The sequence below is a fragment of the Gekko japonicus genome, unplaced genomic scaffold (assembly GCF_001447785.1).
Source record: "Gekko japonicus isolate JY-2015 unplaced genomic scaffold, Gekko_japonicus_V1.1 scaffold1276, whole genome shotgun sequence".
Classification (NCBI taxonomy): domain Eukaryota; kingdom Metazoa; phylum Chordata; class Lepidosauria; order Squamata; family Gekkonidae; genus Gekko; species Gekko japonicus.
The window spans coordinates 85,305-97,092 of record NW_015169814.1 but is presented as its reverse complement, the minus strand read 5'-3'; positions in this window follow the sequence as shown (position 1 = coordinate 97,092).

Genomic DNA, 11,788 nt, shown 5'->3' with positions numbered 1-11,788 from the left:
ATCAGTCATAAGACCTCCTGCAATTCCTACACTTTGTGACATATGTCGGTAGTTTTCTTTTCCCCTTCCTGTTGATGCACATCAGGAGGCAGAACTGAAAAACCCCGTTGGCTGCTGAGTGATGAACAAGTTTCCTGTGAGCTGGCAAAGGAATGCTGAGGACTTCGACCCCATGTAGCAGTTCCCAATGCAATTGCCTTTTCTGCTGGCACACCCTCTGGGAGCCAACTTCTGTCCCTCTCCAACAATTCTCATGCTGTACTGTAGGAATCAGCATCTCCTAAAGGAGACCTCTGCTCTTTGTTCCCCCCATCAGCAAGGGATGAGGGGAGGGGTGCCAAATCCATGTTGGGAAACTCCTGTAGATTCAGCAGTGGGGCCAAGGGAGGACAGAGACCTCAGTGGGATACAAAGCCATAGAGTCCACCTTCCAAAGCATCCATTTTCACCATGGGAACTGATCTCTGTAGTCTGGAGATGAGTTGTACTTCTGGGAGATCCCCAGGTCCCAACTAGAGGTTGGCATCTTTAGTATGAAGCACAGTGAGGGCTTTGGGGTATTAATGTTATTTTTTAAATGTACAATCCACATTTACATGTGACTTGAGGGAATTTACCATCCAATAAGAATTCAGTCATTACAATAAAAACACTCCAATTCGAGGGGAGATATAAGAAAATCCCTTATTCAGTCAGGTTTTGTGGATGTAATAGAAGAGAAATAGAAACTGTTGAGCACGTACTCTTACATTGTAAATTGTTAAATGACATTCGAGTGGAATTTATAGAAGCCCCCTTAGGTTGGTAGCAGGCCAACCGGACAGAATCAAGGTGCATTATCTCCTCGCTTCACGAGATCCGGAGATCATTGAACTGACCGCTAAGTTTCTTCATGGTTTTATAAAATGGAAGAATGACCCTGATCAGATTAATGAGTCTTAATTTATAATTTTTAAAAACTCAATTTTAAGTTTAGAATTCAAATTTATTTTACGATTCAGGCATTTTTGTATGGCCAAATCCATCTTGTGATAACTTGAGTTATGTTATAGGCCTGATATATCCTTGGAATGGTTTTACCACGATTATCTATTTTATAATTTCTATTGGATTGTATTAATATTGGGAATTTGATTTGAAAACACTCCAATTCCAACTGGATGAAAATCTCTCTCTCTCTCTCTCTCTCTCTCTCTCTCTCTCTGAAGTCTGGTGGTCTCCAACATAGTGCTCATGGGTGGCATGGAGCCCACTGATGTGTTTCCTGGTGCCCACCTACTTCTTTCCCAAACTGTCTTTCCTCCAAAGCTAAGAGCAACTCCTGGCTTTCCCCCATTTCTCTGAAACAGGAGATGTTTCAGAAAAGCTCAGGAAGAATGTTCTTTCCATCTTCTGGGAGCCCCCCCATTTTGAAATACTTGCAGCCATTATAGGACAATGCTTAGCTGGAAACCTTCTAAGATTTTGTGGAGCTGCCCAACGTTGTTTTTGTTTTTAATTAGACTCCACCCCCAATAGTAGCCATTTTGTTATGGCACTTACTGCCTGTTCTCAAAATGCCAAAGCAATCTCCAGTTCAACATGGCTGGGGACCTCTGATCTGGAACAGTTTTATCTCAGCCTGCTTCTAAGAGACGTGTTTTTTCCTTTCTCATTTTATCCCTACAGCAACAATGTGATATAAGTAAGGCTGAGAGAGTGCAATTGACACAAATAATTCAGTGAGTTTCATGGCAAAGTGGTGATTTCAACCATCCCAAATCCTGGTCCAGCACTCTAACTGCTACACTTTACTATCTTGCATTGCCTCCAAAATCCTAACAAGGTCCACTGTAGAGTTGGATTCAGACACATGACAGAGGCAACACTGAAGAGTTTTCTGAAAGTGAGAACATAAGAGAACATAAGAGAAGCCATGTTGGATCAGGCCAATGGCCCATCAAGTCCAAAACTCTGTGTCACATTGTGCCATCAGGAGGTCCACCAGCAGGGTCAGAGGTCCACCAGGTGCCATCAGGAGGTCTACCAGCAGGGTCAGAGGTCCACCAGGTGCCATCAGGAGGTCCACCAGCAGGGTCAGAGGTCCACCAGGTTCCATCAGGAGGTCTACAAGCAGGGTCAGAACTCCAGAAGCCACTGTTGCCCCCCAAGCTCCAAGTGACTTTGTTTTTTTCACTGAAAATCATTTAAGAGAACACATTATTGTTCCCTGCCCCCCCTCCCAAGTCAAGATTAACTTTACATCTGTGAATCATATGCACTAAAAGTCATATAACCTGGGGGTGCTGTATGTTGCCATAAATCAATATGCATTTAATCAAGATGAATTTCCTTGTGTTTTCACGTTGCTGCATTATACTCTATCAATGTAATGAGGTCACTCTTGCATTTAATTAATTGTACATGGCTATGCTCCCCCCACCCCTCCCTTTTACCTTCTGGTTATACCCAAAATTTCAGATAACACTGATGGATGATTAGCTCCTACTTTCCAAATGGGCCAAGCCATAAAATTCAGTTATACATTGATCTTTCAAAAGACTAATTTAATTATTCTTAACTTTCAGACTATTTGCAAGCTTTCCTGGTAAAAGACCATAGATAACCTCGAGGTTAAGACTCTAAAGGTGAAGAATTTGCATAAACGTCTGAAACTTCGGGAGTAGCCAGAATTAGAATCCTAATACATGAGACCAGGGAAATGTACATTGTGTTCTTTGTGGTAAAGGTGACATCATGCCAATAAGTATGTCTGCCTCATAGGATGATAACTGAATGGTTGAAATCTGAAGCACAGTTGCATTTGCCAAGTAGATGTTAGGACTTTCAAACATGCAAAGACAGCAGAAAAGGAAAAAGGGAAAGAATTACTAAGGGGTATCCCATTGATCCTAACTTCCACATCAAGAGGACCTGAGCAATTTTATTTTTAATTTTTTTTATTTCTTTTGGATTTATATCCCGCCCTTCCAAATGGCTCAGGGCGGCTAACATACGGCTAGTGCCAGGTTAAATGGGTAAAATACAATAAAACAGCGTTGAACAACCACAATAAAATCCCGTAAACAATATTTAAGGTGCTCTGATGTTATCCTATATGTAGATCCCCAAAATGGGAACAGTAATCCCAATTCGACAGCCGGCTGTATTAAGTAGTGAGGACTCCAGTGACGATGTTCTACCCGCTTCCACCAGGCGATGCATACCCCCCATAATAGGGGTAAATGATGGAACAGTACCACGGTGGTGGAATAGTGGCGGTGGCGGCTCCTACTCAAAACCCCGGAAGAAACGCCACAAGCTCCTCAGGCCAAAGTTTCTTACATTGCTTTCCTTTTCAACGTCTAAATAGTATGTTTGAGTAAGTACAATAATGGTGATCCTGAAGGTTTTCAAGGCAAGAGACAAACAGAGGTGGTTTGCCATTGCCTGCCTCTGTGTAGCGACCCTGGACTTCCCTGGTGGTCTCCCATCCAAGTGCTAACCACGGCCAAGTTCAAGGGTCCGCAGCTTGGTGCCCATGGACACCCTGGGGCACCCCAACCCCTTTCATGGCACCTGCCAAGTGTTTTCTGAAAAGTGAGTTGGGCTAGGTGGCACTTTTGCAAGGCTTCTGATTGGCCACTGGAGATTTGACTGACTGTTCTTCTGGATAACTCTGGTATAGGCTGCACTTAATAAACTGTAGGCATCACGTTTAGGTTTCTACCACCCCGTTGGGGGAGGGGTTTCCCCGATTTGGGGGCCCCCAATGTGCCGCTGGCCAGCTGGCTGGTGAGGAAAGCCCCCAGAGAGCCCCCTCCCGCCCAATGTGCCCAGTGTGATGATGTCACCCAGAGGTGACGTCATCGCACCGGGTACATTGCATGGGGACACTCTAGCATTTGGGCAAAACTCTATGGTGACCATAGAGTTTTTTGCCCAACTGCTAGAGCATCCCACCTGACATGCCTAGCATGATGATGTCACCTTTGGGTGATATCATTGCAGTGTGTGTGCCTGGCACATGCGCCAGAAGGCTCCCAGAGCAAGACTGGACCCCTCCCCAGCAGCCAGGTAAGACCTGGCAACCCTAATAGCTTTCCCATACCAGGTAATTTAACTCCTAGCCACAGGTACACCTCAGTAATGCTACAGGTTCATTCTGGGTACAGTGAACGAGTAAATACTATTAGAGAGTCTCTGCTTCCATAAAAAGCTTGGTTATTAAAGCATAACTATTGCCTTCTTAACATAGACTAAAACCACAAAAAATTATACCATCCATCCGTTATTGTTACATAGATAATTAAAAGCAAGCAATTACATGAGTCCATAAGAAGAGCCCTGCTGGATCAGACCAGTAGTCCATCTAGTCCAGCATCCTGTCTCACACAGGGGCCAGCCAGTTCCTCTGGAGGGCCAGCAACAGGGCAGAGAGGCAGAGGCCTTCCCCTGATAAGGATATCAGAAAAGCTCTGCTGGGTCAGACCAGTGAGGGTGCATCTAGTGCAGCATCCTATCTCACACAGTGGCCAACCAGTTCCTCTGGAGGGCCAACCACACGGCATAGAGGCCAAGGCCTTCCCCTGAAGCTGCCACCTGACTCTAGGATCCAGAGGATTAGTGCCTCTGAATGTGGTCGTTCCCCTCAGTCACCATGCCTAGTAGCCATTGACAGACATCTCCTCCATGAATCCCCTTTTAAAGCTGTTTATTCCTGTGGCCATCACTAAATCCTCTGGCAGCAAATTCCACGTTCCTTTTGTCTGCCCTGAACCTACTGCCCCTCAGCTTCATTGGATGTCCTTGAGTTCTAGTACTTGGGGAGAGGGAGAAAATATAATTTCCTCTATTTATGGGATTTGAAAAGAATCTCCTAGCTATAGGTAATTGTCCCACTTGATGAGGGTGCACATTCCTGGCTCATTGTCTTATAACTTCAAACACCGCACAAGGATATCTTTACTTATTATAACTTTTTAGAATATATACAAAATGTTAGATCATTCTTGCTACTTTTTTATCTTAGTAAAGACTACTTAAAAATAATGATTACAAGTTTGTCATACATATGAATAACTTCTGGCCCTCAGCCAATAACTCCCATTCTTGAATCATATTTGTACTTTTCTGAAGTTGGACATTCTTACAATTCTCAGACACTTCTGCACCTGGGGCTCAACAAATTGTACCTGTAGATAATGGGTTGGACAGCTCCAAATCTACACAATACCTTATAATTGTTGCCACTCTCTTCTTCTTCTTCCATTTTATTCTGGGTCTCTAGATTCCCTTCTTGGCATGCTTCGCTGAGAGGCCAAGTTTATTCTGACTATGTGTGCCACTACGCCCTCTTATGATCTTTTTGGTCAAGTCCAGCAGCTATTCCACTGTATTTCTGGCCATATCCATAACACTGTGCAGATTTGTTAAAATATTGCTTTGACAGCAGTGCAAGGATCTTCACATTGTGCCTGTAGGTAAGCCATGGCAGCCATTTTCTGGCTTGCTTTGCCTTCTGCAGCAGCCATTTTGTGGCTGCACCCACCATGCTGATTCAGGATTCCAGAGGTGCCCACAGACTAGGTTGGGGATCCCTGCCCTAGTTAAAATAAAACGTCTGGTCCTTTTTGATTTTGTGTCTCTCGATTGTCATCTGTTTTGGTTTACTTTATATTTATTGCTTGCATTGCTTGTTCTTGTGACTGTGTTGAGCCATTTATATTCCATTGGCACAGTAGACACTATTTATACACAACCAATGCAAAAATAACACTGAAAATGCATCCAAAGTTTTGTTTCTTACAAGCTCAGAAACCAAAGTGGGGATAGTCAATTGGAGCCATACGGCTTTCCAAATTGTCTCAGCTGTAAAAATCTCACACTCAATTTGCCCCAACTCGCTCCAAAAAGCCTTCCTAAACAAAAACATATTATCTTGTGAGCAGAAAGATGAAGCTTAATGTACTTCTTGGGGAGTATGTGATTTAAAAGATGTAATTAGACCAAAAGAGGTATCTATGGAAAGAAGTGCTCAGTAAGCCACCCAATTTTCAGTACTGACAATATAAATTATGGTCCTTCTAGAAGGTTCTACAAAGTATAGAATAAAAAGAGCTGAAAACAGTTATCAAAGGAGTGAACGTAAGACAAAAACTGGGACTGAAGATAGAGTGTAGGGTAAAATATGTGGCCTTTGAGAAACCTCCCATTCTGAGGTGGTACAGGGTGCTCTTGAAATTCCTTTAGGCAATGCAGCTCTTGCCATTCAGACCAAGATAAAACACAGCATGTGGTGGAATCAGAAGAGTCCAACTCTCTATTAAAAGGCAGCGACAATTTGTTTCATTGCAAAGAGATTCGATGGACTCTGGCATGTTGTCAGGATGATTCCTGGATGGGTAAATCTTCTCAATCTCAAACCAGCTGGTATGATAGCATATCATCTAGCCTGTGGTGTGTTTTTAGCACCTTCAGGAAGGAAGTATCCCTACAGATAATGGAGCGTAACTGTATTTTAAACTGTGCAATATTTTGAGAATTATCCAAAGTGACAGGGAGTTAGGTGGGTATGACATTTTTTAATAAACGACAAAAAGCACTGACTGGCTTGCACTGAGTTGAAATGAGAGTTTAAAAACACAAGAAGAGCCCTGCTGGACCAGACCATCTAGTCCACCATCCTGTTTCACACAATGACCAACCAGTTCTTCTGGAGGATGAAGAAACAGGGCTTAGAGGTCAAGGCCTTCTCCAGATGTTGCCACCTAGCATGGGTATTCAAAGTAGAGATGTGAAGGCCTAGGAGAGGGGGAACTGAAAAAATCAGAAAAAAATCCTTTCCCCTCAGGGCCTTTTTTCATTTTATCCAACAGAAAAAAAAGTATCTGTCACGGCAGGACCAGGGGGCGTGACACAAGCAAGCAAAAGTCCAGGAACAGTCCGAGGTCAAGCCGGGCAAATCAGGTAGCAAGGTTCAAGCAGGTTTAAATCACAGTCCAAAAGCAGGGTCAGACATACCAAAGTTTCAAGTCCATAAATCACAACAATACCAGAGGAGTCAGAGATGAACGCAGGGTCAACAAAGCCAAAGGTCAAAAGCCGAGGATCAAGCCGAGAAGAATTCCACAAGGTCTGGAGCAGAGATGCAAGGATTCAGGTCCTGAACAAACGACGTTGCCAGCACAAATGACTGCTGGCAACAGACTTGCATATATACAGTGCTAGCTAATCAACTCATTAGCTAGCCAGGAGTGAGGACAGGATCCTGTCAGTAATCAGGGCTAAGAGATCTTCTGGCACGCATGCGTGCATTCTGCCTTCGCTCTCTCAGCTGTTGTCTTCTTACATTCCTGAGCCTGGTTACAGGTGGAGGCGAGTCTGATGATGAATTACTGGGCTGCAGCAGAGACTGATCCCTTGCAGGTGTTCCCTGGGAGGCTCTATCCTCCTCACCACTTAGATAGCTTTCAGCTACAGGATCCAGTCTTTGCCTTTCTGCTGCAGTACTGTCCTCAGGAGCCTGTTCAGGGGCATCAGCAGGGGCAGGCATGACAGTATGAAAACTTGGGGAGCGGGGGGGGCGGGGAACCTCCTATGAAATATGTTCTCTTTTAGAATGAATGCAATGCTTCTTAAGCACTTTGAATTGGTTCCAGAGGCAGACTGGAAGCTTGTGCGGATGGAACATGGCTGGGGTGCTGTGGTCCATGGGACCCACCCAGGTCAACACTATGGCTGCAGCATTCCGTACCCATTGTAGTTTCCAGAGACTGTTCAGGGGCAGCTTCCCATAGAGTGTGTTGCAGTAATCCAGAGGTTACCAAGGAATGTACCAGTGTGGCAAGATCTTTTTTACCCAGGAAAGGCTGCAGTTGGTTTGCTAGTTGAAGGAGTTACCGTGTTTCCCCAAAAGTAAGACATCCCCCGAAAATAAGACCTACTTACAGTTTTGCCTCTCGCTGAAATATAAGGCATCCCCGGAAAATAAGGCTTCCCCAATAATAAGCCCCCCCCCCCCGGAGCAGACAGGAAGGGCGAGGTCTCTTTTAATCAGAGAGCCCGCGTCGCCGCCAGGACAAGCTGCCGCCTGCTGCTTGCTCTGCCCTGATGGAGTGTACCGTATTCTTCTGAAAATAAGACCTAGTGCATCTTTGGGAGCAAAAATTAATATAAGACACTGTCTTATTTTCGGGGAAACATGGTAGATGGTACTCCCAGCCACCGCAGCCACCTCCTTATCCAACAGGAGTCCATGTCTAGCAGCACTGCTAGGCTATGAAACTGCTCCTTTAGGGGGAGTGCAACCCCATCCCCTTAAAGGGGGGACCCCTCAAAACCTATGTCAGTCCTTTGAGACATCAGTAGCCCCTTCATCTTGTCAGGATTCAGCTTCAGTTTATTAGCCTTCATCCATTCCAAAACTGTCTCCAGGCACCAGTTCAAGGTTTCCACAGCCCCCCTGGCATCTGTTGGAAGTCCGAGATAGAGCTGGATAACATATACACATAGGTGACAACCCAGTCCAAATATCTGGATGACCTTGCCCAGTGGTTTTATGTAGATGTCAAAATTGTGGGGGACAAGCAGCAGATATCCAGTACCACCTTATGAAGCCTGCCTTCCAGCTAGGGCCAACATTAATGCGGAATGGTGACTCTCAGTTCCAAAACCCCAATGTGGTGACCCACATTTCCCTGGGTGTGTAAGAAAGGGACTGATAGTATCAAAAGCCACTGAGGGGTCCAGGAGAATCAATAGGGTCTCACTCCCTCTTTCCATCTCCTGGTACAGGTCATCCATCAGGGAAACCAAGGTAATTTCAGATCCACAATCAGGCCTGAAACCAGATTGGAAAGCATCCAACCTATTTCTGTGAAGACCACCACATCTCTCAAGGATCAGGAGAGATTTCCAAGGGCTGATTCCTCCCCTTCAGAGTCACCATGGCCCCAACCTAGGCGGGAGGGGGGCAGGGACTGCTGCCATTTGGAGTGGGATCTTTTCCCAAAGCTGTTTTTACTTCCCAGTCTGCCTCTGTCCAGGACCCAGTCCCTCCTGCAGATTTAAGCAACCAGGAGGGGCAAGGATCATACAAGCAGATGGTAGGTTTCAGACTTCTAAGAATCCTGTCCACACAGGAAAGGTTGAAAGAGGTGGGTAGGTTTAGCCTGGAGAGGAGATGACTCAGAGGTGTCATGATAACCATCTTCAAGTACTTGATGGGTTGTCATGTAGAGGATGGTGCAGAGTTGTTTCCTGTTGCCCCAGAAGGTCAGACTAGAACCAACAGGTAGAACTTAAATCAAAAGAGTTTTCAGCTAAACATTAGGGAGAACTTCCTGACCATTATTTATTTATTTATTTATTTATATCTTCGATTTCTACCCCGCTCCAACCCCAAAGGGTCTCTGAGCGGTTTACGTTATTTGTGAATTCCCTGCATTGTGCAGGGCATTGGACTAAATGACCCTGGAGGTCCCTTCCAACTCTATGATTCTGTCTGACCCTATCATGGCTGATCCAAATCAGTACAAGTGCAAGAGATTTTATCTGCAAAATGTTCAGCAATCTGTTTCCAGCAGGCCACCAAGCAGCCCACCTCCCAGAAGAGTTGTGCAGGCCCGCACTGTGCCGATGCAAGAGTGACAGGGAAGTATTGTTTCTTTGCTGTTCTCACCACCATGGAGTAGGCTTTCAAAGGAGCTCAATTCTGTGCTGTGTTGGATTCATCATGAGATTTAGTCCAGCTGTAAACCAAGGGGCTGCTGGGAGAAGACCTGAGAGAGGACACCTAGTTGTGATCCTGTCCATCACTCAGGTCATTTCCCCATGTCAGATGTTAACCAGGGCATTGACAGGAGCTCCAACCTTATCAACAGGAAAATCTTCTGAAGCCATCCAAAAACCATTTGGCTCCACCTGACTCTGGGGGTGGATTGTCTTAGTCGATCCCCCAATTCTGCTGAGTCTTGGTATCCCTGTAAGTCTAAACCGCAGAAAGCAGTGAATTGTCTTTGTAAATGTTAGCCCAGTATGGTCTGCGTGTTTTATCACTGTTTTTGACAATGAATAATATTTGATGTCTGACAGTTGGCAACTGTGATTGAAGATAGGTAATCTGAAACCTGACAATATTTATAGCTAAAACTGGAATATATTGCAGTAGGCTTTCTGTCTTGAGGTATTATCTTCCAAGCTGATAACCCCAATTCAACCATGTTGCCCGCTGGGTGACCTTGGATTCAAACTACCTCAAAAATGGGGACAAAATAGAGGATGGGGGAGGACCATGTTGTCCACTGGCCTGAGCTCCTTGGAACAAGGCAGGGATAAAAATGTACTAGATAGATAAATCAGCCAAAGAACTTCCGTGTGGTTGCCATAGAATTCCTGTGAGTTTGCAAAGGATTCTGGGCTATGTTCTTAGGTTTCCCCCTCAGTTCTTTAAAGGGAATGTTGGGCCTCTTGTCATGTGAGGGCTTTCAAACACATCCAATATATCCTTGTGATGACACATTGCACAGGGAATGCAGCAAGTGGTCAACAACCTTCAGAATGTCTACTTCAGAAACCTTTTGCATATAAATGAATATTCATTTTGCTTCTGTGTCCTACATTCAGACATGAATGTTCAAGAGTGGAATATACCAGTAACATGCTTATGTTATGAGCCTACCAGAATCTTATGGATAGTTATGCTCCCATGCCAGAAAAGGAACTGGTTTCTTTGTTTTTTAAAATATATAAATTATCTTGTTCGTGAAAAGTGCCATCAAATCAAGTGCCAGTTGGTGACCCCAAAGGGTTTTCAAAGAGGTGTTTTCCCATTGCCTGCCTCTGCTTAGCAACTCTGGACTTCTTTGGTGGTCTCCTAGTCCCAACCAAGTACTAACCATGGCCAACTCTGCTTAGCTTCCAAAATCTGACAAAAATCAGGCTAGCCTGGGTTATCCAGGTCAGGACTCAAATCATCTTACAGCATTTAAACAAAACAAATCCATAAGGAATTTTTTCCATTGGTATCTTCTTGTTTTCAACATCTAATTTTCTTTGTCTCCTTAATACTGAGGATGTAGCTGACCAGATTTTTTAAAATATGCAACTGAAATGAAGCATACTTGTTTACAGCTCTAATCCTTACTATTATAATCATGTTAGAACTGTTCATCTATGTATTTGAAATATTCATAGGCTGGCCTTCCTTCTGAAATCAGAGTGAAACAGACTGTATCATGTTCCAAGTGCTTTGGGCTAATATTCCTTTTGAAGCAGTGGTACTGATGTGAAACTTCAGTTTCTTGTTAATAGAAGCCCCAACAACATTTTTCCTACCCTCCTTAGTCCGTCGTAATGGAAAGCATGGGCTGGAAGTCTGTCTGGGGGGACTTAGAAGTTGCTGCAATGAAATCGTGAAATTGGTGCCAAAAATGGAGATGGAAGGAGAATTTGGCATGGAATTTCTGATTTTAGCCAGCTGTCCTGGGTTTTTGTAATAAGCTTGTGACACACCTTTGTCACTCACACAGAGTGCCTACCATCCTCAAAAACCTTTCTTCCAGAGGTTCAGGGTTACAGGTCAGACCAGAACTCATATGTCACTACCCCTCTTGCCATGGTCATTTCACATACTGGTCCTGCCTCTTACTCACAGAGACACCTATAGACAGATTAGCCTAGTCCCCTTAAATAGTCACCCCTCCCTCAGACACTGCACAGAGCTATTGTGAGTGGGGGACTCAAACACTGCTTCATTTAGGGATGCCAGCCTCCAAGTGGAACCTGGGGATTCCAAGGAATTACAGCT